This window comes from Choloepus didactylus, chromosome X (genome assembly GCF_015220235.1).
Source record: "Choloepus didactylus isolate mChoDid1 chromosome X, mChoDid1.pri, whole genome shotgun sequence".
Lineage (NCBI taxonomy): Eukaryota > Metazoa > Chordata > Mammalia > Pilosa > Megalonychidae > Choloepus > Choloepus didactylus.
The window spans coordinates 101,451,246-101,463,451 of NC_051334.1; positions in this window are offsets into that span (position 1 = coordinate 101,451,246).

The window sequence follows — 12,206 nt, forward strand, 5'->3', positions numbered from 1 at the left end:
CAGAAGACAGGATCAGTGAACTGGAAGACAGGACTCTTGAAATCATACACACAAAAGAACAGATAAGAAAAAGAAAGGAAAAACAGGAGGGTCTTCGGGATTTGACTGACACCATAAAGTACACAAATATACATGTTATGTGTGTCCTAGAAGGAAAAGAGAAGGGAAAAGGTCAGAAAGAATAGAAGAAATAATCACTGAAAAGTTCCCAACTCTTATGAAAGACATAAAATTACAGATTCAAGAAGTACAGCATACCCCAAACATAATAGATCCCAATACACCTACACCAATACACTTACTGATCAGATTTTCCAACGTCAAAAAGACAGAGAATTCTGAAAGGAGCAAGGGAAAAGCAATCCATCACATAAAAGGGAATCTCAATAAGACCATGTACGGATTTCTCCACAGAAACCATGGAAGCTAGAAGGGAGTGGTATGATATATTTAAGATATTGAAAAGGAGATTGGCTAATCAACAATTCTATATTCATTAAAGCTGTCCTTCAGAAATTAAGGAAAGATTAAAATATTTTCAAACAGGCACTTCATGAGTTTATGAATAAGAGACATGTACTACAAGAAATATAAGAGAACCTTAGATGGCAGCTAGGTGAGACAGGACAAAAAACCACCTCGGTGAAAAATACTAGATAAAATCCAGAAAGTGACCCAGAACACCAGTTCCAGTGATGCACCAGCTGGACAAGGTCTGCTAAATCCACAGGGACTGTGCATTTGGTGAAACCAGGAGTCTGCATTCTGAAATGAGTGAGTGAACCAGCTGAAAGTCTGGCAGCTGTGCTGCAGTGTGTGGAAAATGTGGGTTGGAGTTTGGAGATGGACTAGTTCTTTAAAAAAAAAAAAACAGGAGCAACTGCAGTTATGACAGCAAGAACCATGCAGTGAAGCATGGCAGGAATGGGCTGTGCCAACACCTCAATATCTGGCATGGAAGATAGTCTGCTAATTGTCTTGGAATCAGGAAGGCAGAGGGGAGCCAAAAGGAGAAAGAAACCATGCAACTTGCAGCCATCTTCCCAGTGGGCTGGGGATGCTCCTGTCCAGGGCAGGAACCACAGTAAAGAGTCATGTCAAGGGTCCCAGTGTGATGGGGAGTGTTTCCTGCAGCACAGTGCACATGCCAAAATATCAGCCATGGACAGTTGCCTTTAGTGCACCCACAGCTAATTGTCCCAGAGCTGGGAAGGCGGAGCTGTGTGAGAAGGGGGAAATTAACATGAACAATTCAGCCATGCTTACAGCAGGCTGGGAAAGACCCTGCATGGCCCAGTGGCCCAGGGCTTCCCTGGAAGGCTGGCATGCACCTGTGACATGGCACAGCCTTCCTTCAGCAGAGGTCCTGGAAGAGCACAGCTGAGAAGGGGGACCCACTCAGAAATCCCAGGGACCCTACACCAATACCAAGGACTTGTGGGTCAGTGGCAGAGACAATCTGTGGCAAGACTGAAATGAAGGATTACACTCTTGCAACAGCCTTAAATCTCCAGGAACACCTGGGAGGCTTGATTATTAAAGCTGCCCTGCCTCCCTAAATGCTCAGACACATAGCCCTCATTCAGGGTGGACAGCACCAACAACACACTCAAAGTTGGTGCACCAACTCAAACCCACAAGGATCAGACCCCACACACCACAAAGACAAAGTTGGGGACAACTGATGTGAGGGGTACAGGTGACTCGTGGGCACCATATGCTGATTAGTTAAAGTGTATGCCACCAAGCTGTAGATGTGACAAATTGCAGATTGGTGTTTTTCATATTCTGAAAGAACCCTATCAAGGAAAGTAAATGCCAAGAGGCCAAAAAAGGCAGAAAATTTTATAGCATATCATAAAACCAGATGATATGGGCAACCCAAACCCAAACACCCAAGTCAAAAGATCAGAGGAGACAGAGTACTTGGAGCAATTAATCAAAGAACTAAACACAAACAGAAAGAACATGGCACAGGATATAAAGGACATGAAGAGCATGGCACAGGATATAAAGGACAAGAAGAAGACCCTAGAAGAGTGTAAAGAAGAATTTGCAAGGATAAATAAAAAAATAGACAATCTTATGGTAATAAAAGAAACTGTTGACCAACTTGAAAAGATTCTGGATACTCATAGTACAAGGCTAGAGGAAGCTGAACAACAACTCAGCATCCTTGAGGACCACAGAACAGAAAATGAAAGAACAAAAGAAAGAATGGGGAAAAGAATTGAAAAAATCAAAATGGATCTCAGGGATATGATAGATAAAATAAAACATCCAAATTTAAAACTCATTGGTGTCCCAGAAGGGGAAGAGAAGGGTAAAGGTCTGGAAAGAGTATTCAAAGAAATTGTTGGGGAAAACTTCCCAAACCTTCTATGCAATATAAATACACAAAGCATAAATGTCCAGCTAACTCCAAATAGAATAAATCCAAATAAACCCACTCCAAGACACATTCTGATCAGACTGATAAATACTGAAGAGAAGGAGGAAGTTCTGAAAGCAGCAAGAGAAAAGCAATTCACCACATACAAAGGAAACAACATAAGACTAAGTAGTGACTACTCAGCGGCCACCATGGAGGTGAGAAGGCAGTGGCATGACATATTTAAAATTCTGAGAGAGAAAAATTTCCAACCAAGAATACTTTATCCAGCAAAACTCTCCTTCAAATTTGAGGGAGAGCTTAAGTTTTCCACAGAGAAACAAATGCTGAGAGATTTTGCTAATAAAAGACCTGCCTTACTTCAGATACTAAAGGGAGCCCTACCAACAAAGAAACAAAGAAGGAGAGACACAGAGAAATTTAACAGACATATATAGAACATTACATCCCAAATCACCAGGGCACATATTATTCTCTAGTGATCAAGGATCTTTCTCCAGAATAGACCATGTGCTGGGACATAATGGATAATCAAAAGCTGAGGGACACTAAACAATTGTAGGTCCCTTTAACTTTAACTTCCCTAATTTTTTTTTTAATTTTTATTTTGAAATAAATTCAGAGTTACAGGAACAGTTGCAAAAACAATGAAAACCCGATACACAGCATATCCTGACCCCCTCCCCCGATACCTCAATCCACCAACTCTAGCATGCTGTCACACTGCCATTTCTTTCTTTCCCTCCCTCCCTCCCTCCCTCCCTATCATCCATCAACTGTTGCTCTGTCTTCTGAACATATGAGAGCAAGCTGCACACATCCTTGAACAAATAATATAATATAATTCACATATACATTTCCTATGAACAAGAATATTCATTTATGTAATCACATTAAGTGTAGTTAAGAAGTTCAAGAAATTTAACAATGATATAAAGCTTACATTCTATATCTCATTTTTTTTCCTTATGTCTCAATTGTGTCCTTTTAAGCCTTTTCTCCTCTATTTGTAGATCTCATCCAGGATCATCTATGGCATTTAATTGTCATTATCTATTCAGACTGTCTTCTTTTTCAATTGTGGAAATGTATCTACAGCATGAATCTTCCCTTTCCAACCCCTCCCAAGCATTACAATTAATGGGATTAATCACACGCACAATGTTGCAATGCCTTCACTTTCCCACCATCGATTGCCAGAAATTTCCCTTCACCTCTAACAGAAACCCTACACTCATTTCTTATTACCTCCCCATTGTCCCTTCCCCCACTTCTCATATCCCACAATCTACTTTTCATCTCTATGATCATATTCTCTGATACTTTCTTTGTGTTTACTATGGGGCTTAAATTTAACATCTTAAGTCTATAATAATCTTGTTTTCTTTGATACCAACTTAACTTCAATAGGACACATAAACTATGTCCCTATACTCCTCCATTCCCCCACCTTTATGTAGTTCTTGTCAAAAATTACATATTTTACATTAAGTCCAAAATCACTGATTTATCATTACAGTTTATGTATTTTAGATCCTGTAGGAAATAAATAGTGGAGTTATGAATCAAAAATACAGTAGCATTGGTATTTATATTTACCATGTGATCTTTACTGGAAATCTTTATTTCTTCATGTGGTTTCAGTCAATTGTTTAGTGTCCCTTCCTTTCAGCCTGCACAATTCCCTTTAGCATTTCTTATAGGGCTGATCTACTAGTGATGAAGTCCCTCGGCTTTTGATTATCCAGGAAAGTTTTCATCTCCCCCTCATTTTTAACCTCAAGTTGTTTGTGAATTTTCTAAGTCTCTGATGGTTATTGACTTCTATTTGTATTCCACTGTGGTCAGAGAATGTGCTTCAAATATTTTCTTTTTTTTTTTTTAATTTATTGATGTTTGTATGTCCCAGTCTATGGTCTATTCTGGAGAAAGTTCCATGATCACTAGAGAAGAGTGTATATCCTGGTGGTTTGGGATGTAATGTTCTATATATGTCTGTTAAATTTCTCTGTATCTCTCTCTCCTTTCTTTGTTTCTCTGTCAGTAGGGCTCCCTTTAGTATCTGAAGTAGGGAAGGTCTTTTATTAGCAAAATCTCTCAGCATTTGTTTCTCTGTGAAAAACTTAAGCTCTCCCTCAAATTTGAAGGAGAGTTTTGCTGGATAAAGTATTCTTGGTTGGAAATTTTTCTCTCAGAATTTTAAATATGTCATGCCACTGCCTTCTCACCTCCATGGTGGCCACTGAGTAGTCACTACTTAATCTTATGTTGTTTCCTTTGTATGTGGTGAATTGCTTTTCTCTTGCTGCTTTCAGAACTTCCTCCTTCTCTTCAGTATTTGACAGTCTGATCAGAATGTGTCTTGGAGTGGGTTTATTTGGATTTATTCTATTTGGAGTTAGCTGGACATTTATGCTTTGTGTATTTATATTGCATAGAAGGTTTGGGAAGTTTTCCCCAACAATTTCTTTGAATACTCTTTCCAGACCTTTACCCTTCTCTTCCCCTTCTGGGACACCAATGAGTCTTAAATTTGGATGTTTTATTTTATCTATCATATCCCTGAGATCCATTTTGATTTTTTCAATTATTTTCCCCATTCTTTCTTTTGTTCTTTCATTTTCTGTTCTGTGGTTCTCAAGGATGCTGAGTCATTGTTCAGCTTCCCCTAGTCTTGTATAATGAGTATCCAGAATCTTTTTAATTTGTTCAACAGTTTCTTTTTTTTTCCATAAGGTCATCTATTTTTTTATTTACTTCTGAAATGTCTTCTTTATGCTCTTCTAGGGTCTTCTTCTTGTCCTTTATATCCTGTGCCATGCTCTTCTTCTTTGTCTTTAGTTCTTTGATTAATTGCTCCAAGTACTGTTTCTCCTCTGGTCTTTTGATTTGGGTGTTTGGGTTTAGGTTATCCATATCATCTGGTTTTTTCATACGCTTTAAAATTTTCTGTTGTTTTTGCGCTCTTGGCATTTGCTTTACTTGATAGTGTTTTTTTAGGATATGAAGGATTATTGAAACCCCAATCTCTAGTTTGTCATATGTACAGTTTAGTGGCATAAACTTTCTCTAACTAACCAGCAGATCACCTCCATGAGTCACCTATTCCCCTCAAGTCAGTTCTCCTCAACTTTGTTTTTGTGGTGTGTGGGGTTCTGGATTTTTTGGGGTCCAATTGGTGCACCAAGTTTGGATGTGTTGTTGGTGCTGTCCACCCTGAATGTGGGGCATGTCTCTGAGCAGTTAGGGAAGCAGGGCAGCTTTAATAACCAAACCTCACAGGTGTTCCTGGAGGTTTAAGTCTGTTGCAAGAGTCTAAACCTTCATTTCTGTCTCATCACAGATTGTCTCTGCTGCTGACCCACAGGTCCTTGGTATTGGCATAGGGTCCCTGGAATTTCTGAGTGGATCCCTCTTCCCAGCCATGCCCTTCCAGGGCCTCTGCTGTGGGGAAAGCCTGAGCTATGTCACAAGTGCATGCTGTCCCTCAAGGGAAGCCCTGAGCCACTGGGCCATGCAGGGGCATTCTCAGCCTGCTACAAAGATGGCGGAATGAGGTGTTTTAACCTCCCCCTTTTTGTGCATTTCTGCCTTCCCATCTCCAGGGCAACAAGCTGTGGGCACATGAAAGGCCACTGTCCATGCCCAGTACTGTGGCTTGTGCATGGTGTTGCAGGAAACACTTCCTGTCACACTGGGTCCCTTGGTGTGGCTCTGGTCTGGGGCTCCAGTGCCAGGAAGGAGCATTCCCAGCCCACTGGGTTGATGGCTGCAAGGAGTGTGGTTTTTTCCCCTTTTGGCTAACCTCTGCCCTCCTCACTCTGAGACAATTAGCAGTGGGTCCAAGAAAGGCTATCTAACTCACCAGATAATGTGGTGTTTGCACAGTCCATTCCTGCCATGCCTCACTGTGTGGTTCTCACTGCTGCATCAGCAGCCACTCCTGGGTTTTTTTTTTTTTTAAAGAACTAGTCCACCTCCAAACACCAGCCCATGGTTTCCCCACACTGCAGTGTGGCTGTCAGACATTCAGCAGGTTCACTCACTCATTTCAGAATGCAGAATCCCAGTTTCACCATGTGCCCAGTCCCTGTGGGTTTAGCAGACCTTGTCCAGCTGGTGCATCACTGGAACTGATGTTCTGGGTCACTCTCTGGCTTTTATTTAGCATTATTCATGGAGGTGTTTTTTTGCTCTGTCTCTCCTAGCCACCATCTTAGGTTCTCCCAACTATTTTTTAATTTTATTTTAAGTTTTTGATTTTTATTGTGAAACAGATATATACAGAAAAGTGATTACATTCAAGATGTGATTTACCAAGTAGTTAGAGGGTTACTGTTCCACAATTTCAGTTATTTCCTTATTGTGAATTATAACATATATACAGAAAGATGATAAATTTCAAAGTATGGTTTAACAAGAAGTTATATGGGTAATTTCAAAGAATGATATGGGGTAAATTTACACAATTTAAGTCCCTTCCTTTTTGTGAAATATAACATGTATACAGAAAGGTAATAGCTTTGAAAGTACAATTTAAATTGTAGGTATAGATCAAATTTCAAAGCATGTTATGGGTTACAGTCCAACCATTTCAGTTGTTTCCTTCCAACTACTCTAATACCCTACATCTAAAAGTATATACATTAAGATTCAGTATTCATAATCCTTTGTTAAATCCTATCTTGTCTGTTGCTACCCATTCCTCTCATTTAATAACTTTCTCAATCTTCAGGGATGTCTAGGCAGTGACCCTTCTAATTGTACATATTGAAAAGTGGTGTTGACATTATGGGGAAGGAGGCTACATCTGGTTGATGTTCTTGGAGGGGCCGTTGCCTCAGGATTTGGGGACTTATCTGGTATAGGAACACTCTGAGGGATTTAAGTCTCTGATAAGTAAAATTAGTGAGTGAAACTTTTATAGAGTCTCAGATATGAACCTAGGTATTCTTTAGCATTTGGGGGACTACTCATGGTTAGGGCTTGGCATATTCTGGGTATTTGGAGCTTGCATAAGAGTAAAGTGCAGGATATACTCTCAATTCTATTTGAAACCTCTTAGCCACTTGGATGCATTATGTCCCCCAAAACTCCATGTTCTTTGATGCAATCTTGTGGAGGCAGATGTATTAGTGTTGATTAGATTGTAATCCTTTGAGTGTTTCCATGGAGAAATGACTCAATCAACTGAGTGAAATGTTTGATTGGATAATTTCCATGGAGGTGTTACCCCACTCATACAGGGTTGGTGTTAATTGGGTCACTGGAGTCCTATAAAGGAATTCACAGACAGAAGGACCTCAGAACAATTCCAAGGGACATTTTGGAGGAGCTGCAACTTACAGAGACATTTTGGAGAAGTCCATTTTGAAACACAACCTGGGAGCAAGGGGATGCCAGCCACGTGCCTTCTGAGCTAACTGAAATTTTCCAAACACCATTGGCCCATTCTCCTGTGATGTTACCCTATGGTTGATGCCTTAGCTTGCACACTTTTATGGCCTTAAGACTGTAACTGTGTAACCAAATAACCCCCTTTATAAAAGCCAGTCCATTTCTGTTGCTTTGCATAATGGCAGCATTAGCAAACTAGAACACAAGTCAACCACTGAAACCTAACTTTGTAAGCTTACTTTCCCCTATTTGGTCAAAATGGCATTCTTAATCCCTGATGCCAGGGCCAGACTCATTCCTGGGAGTCTTGTCTCACATCACCAGGTAGATCCACTCTCCTGGGAGTCATGTCCCATGTTGGGGGGAGAAGAATGAATTTATTTGCAGAGTTGGGCTTGGAAAGAGAAAGGTCACATCTGAACAAAGAAAGAGGTTCTCTGGAGATGACTCCTAGAGTGTAATTATAGGTAGGCTTAGAGGTGGTTTTTTTTGCACTTCTTGGCAATTGTGAACAATGCTGCTATGAAGAAAGGTGTGCAAATGTCTGTTTTTGTCACTACTTTCAAATCTCCTGGATATATACTGAGAAATGGAATAGCCGGATCATAGGGTAACTTGATATCTTGTTTCCTGAGGAATTGCCAAACTGTCCTCCACAGTGGCTGTACCATTATACAATCCCACAAGCAGTGGAGTTACAATTTTTCCACATCCTCTCCAGCATTTGTAGTTTCCTGTTTGTTTAATGGCAGTTGTTCTTACTTGTGTGAGATGATATCTCATTGTGGTTTTGTTTTGCATTTCCATAACAGCTAGTGAAGATGAAAATTTTGCATGTGTTTTATTGGCCATTTGTATTTCCTCATCAGAAAAATGTCTTTTCACATCTTTTGCCTATTTTATAATTGGACTGTTTGAACTATTGTCATTGAATTGCAGAATTTCTTTATATATGCTGGATATCAGTCTTAGCAAATATATGGTTTCTAAACATTTTCTCTCATTCAGTTTTCTGTCTCTTCACCTTTTTCACAAGTCCTTTATGGTAAGAAGCTTCTGATTTTGAGGAGTTCCCATTTATCTATTTTTAATTCCATTATTCTTTTGTTGTAAGGTCTAAGAATCTACCTCCTAATACTATGTTTCCCTGTGTTATCTTCTAGGAGTTTTATGGTACTTTCACCTATGTTGAGGTCTTTGACCAACTTTGAGTTAATTCTTGTAGAGAGTGTGAGGTAGGGATCCACTTTCATTCTTTTGGATATGGATATCCACTTCTTCCAGCCCCATTTGTTGATGATACTGTACTCTCCCAGTTCAGTGGATTTGGAGGCCTTATAAAAAATCAGTTGACAACAGATCTGGGCATCTATTTCTGAACTCTCAACTTGTTTCCATTGATCAACATGTCTTTGTGCCAGTATCATGCTAGATTGACAACTTTGGCTTTATAGTAAGCTTTAAAGTCAAAAATTGTAAGTCCTCCTGCTTTGTTCTTTTTTATCATGTTTTCTTTGTGGTTTGAGGCCCCTTTCCTTTCCAAATAACTTTGATAACTCACCTTTACAAATATGCAAAGTAGGTTGTTGGAATTTTGATTGGAATTGAGTTGAATCTGTAGATCAACTTGGGTAGGGTTGACGTCTTAATGATATTTAGCCTACCAATACATGAAGACAGAATACATTTCCACCTATTTAGGTACTCTTTTGTTTCTTCTAGTAAAGTTCTGTAATTTTCTGTGTATAGGCCTTTTATGTCCTTGGTTAAGTTTATTCATAGGTACTTGATTTTTTTTAGTTGCTGTTGTGAATAGAATTTTTCTGGAGTATCTCTTCAATTATGTAATTTCTAGTGTATGGGAACATTACTGACTTCTGCACATTAATCTTGTATCCAGACACTTTGCTGAATTTGTTTATTAGTTCAAGTGGCTTTGTTGTTGATTTCTAAGGATTTTCCAAATATAAAATCATATCATCTGCAAATAATGACATTCATACTTCTTCCTTTCCAAAGTAGGTGACTTATTTTTCTTTGTCTTGCAGGATTACTCTGGATAGAATATTTAAGTCAATGTTGAATAATAGTGGTGGCAGCAGGCATCCTTGACTCATTCCTGATCTTAAGTGGAAGGCTTTCAGTCTCTTACCATTGAGTACTGTGCTGGCTGTGGGTTTCTTTATATATGCCTTTTATTATATTGAGGAAGTTTCCTTCAATTCCTACATTTGAATTGATTTTATCAAAAAGGATGCTGAATTTTTTCAAATGCTTTTTCAGCATCTATTGCGATGATCATTTGATTTTTCCCTTTCTATTTGTTAATGTGTTGTATTACATTGATTTTATGTTTAACAACCCTTGCATGCCTGGAATGAACTCCCCTTGGTTGTGGTGTATGATTCTTTCAATGTATCTTTGGATTTGATTTGCAAGTATATTATTGATAATTTTGGCATCTCTATTCATTAGGGAGATTTGTCTGCATTTTTCCTTCCTTGTAGTATCTTTACCTGGTTTTGGTATTAGAGTGATATTACCTTTATAAAATGAGTTAAGTAGTGTTCTTTTTTCTTCCATTTTTGGAAAGAGTTTCAGCAGGAATGGTGTCAGTTCTTTTTGGAAAGTTTGGTAGAATTCCCCTTTGAAGCCATCTGGCCCTGGGCATTTATTTGTGGGAGTCCTTTTGATGACTGATCAGATCTCTTTACTTGTGATTGGTTTGTTGAGATATTCTATTTCTTCTTGTGTCAGTCTAGTCTGTTCATGTGTTTCCAGGAAATTAGCCATTTCCTCCAGATTTAGTTTCCTGGCATACAGTTGTTTACAGAACCCTCTTATGATTTTTTTAAATTTCTTCAGGCTCAACAGTAATGACCCCCTCTCAATCTTATGTTCTTTATTTGTGTTTTCTCTCTTTTTGCCTTTGTCATTATAGCTAATGTTTTGTCAATCTTGTTGATCTTCTCAAAGAACCACCTTTTGATTTTATTTATTCTCTGTATTGTTTTTATTTGTTGTTGTTATCCATATCATTTATTTCTGCTTTAATCCTTGCCATTTCTAGTCTTCTACCTGCTTTAGTGTTAAATTCCTGATCATTCTCTGGCTTCTTCAATTTTTCAGTTCGATCTTTGATTTTAGCTCTTTTGTCCTTTTTAATGTATTCATTAAGAGCTATAAAATCTCCCCTCAGCACTGCTTTCACTGCATCCAATAAGTTTTTATATGTTGTGTTCCCATTTTCATTCATCTCTAGATGTTTACCAAATTCTCTTGCAATTTCTTCCTTGACCCACTGATTGTTTAGGGGTATGTTGTTTTTCTTCCACATATTTGTGAATGTTCTGGTTCTTTGGTGGTTATTGACTTCCAGTTCCATTCCATTATGGTCAGAGAATGTGTTTTGAATAATTGCAATCTTTTTTAAATTGTGAGGCTTGTTTTCTGCCCCAACATATGATCTATCCTGGATAACATTCCATGAGTGCTAGAGAAGAACATATATCCTGGTAATTAGGGTTGTAATGCTCTCTGTATATCTAAGTCTAATTCATTTATCACATTGTTTATGTTCTCAATTTTGTTATTGGTCCTATGTCTAGTTGTTCTGCCTATAGAAGAAAGAGGTGTATTTAAGTCTCCCACAATTATTGTAGAAATGTCTATTGCTTCCTTCAGTTTTGCCAATGTTTGTCTCATGTACCTTGGAACACCTTCATTGGGTGCATAACATTTATGACTGTTATTTCTTCTTGGTGAATTGATCCTTTTATTAATATATAGTATCCTTCTTTGTCTCTTATGACATATTTGTATTTAAAGTGTATTTTGCTGATATTAGTATCAGTGTCCCTGCTTTCTTTAGGTTGTAGCTTGCAAGAGATATTATTTTCCACCCTTTCACTTTCAATATCTTTGTGTCACTTGTTCAAAGATGGGTCTCTTGTAATGAGCATATTGATGGATCATACTTTTTAAATCCATTCTGCCAGTCTGTACCTTTTAATTGGAGAGTGTAATCCATTCATGTTCAATGTTATTACTATGAAGGCAGTTTTTGAATCAACCGTGTTATTCTTTAGTTTTATTTGTCAGATCTAATTTTTCTCTCTCTCTTTTTCTTTAATTTACCCTTAATAATACTCTTCAGTTTTTTGCCCTTCTCCAGGCTTCTCTCTTTTCTTTTTCTCAGTCAGTAGAACTTCCTTTAGTATTTCTTGCAGGGCAGGTCTCTTGTTAACAAATTTTCTCAGCATTTGTTTGTCTGTGAAATTTTTAAACTCTTCCTCAATTTTGAAGGAATGTTTACTGGATAATGAATTATTGGTTGGCAATTTTTCTCTTTCAGAATCATAAATATGTCATACCCCTGCCTTCACAGAAGTGAGGCCTGCTGAGTAGTCAGTAATTA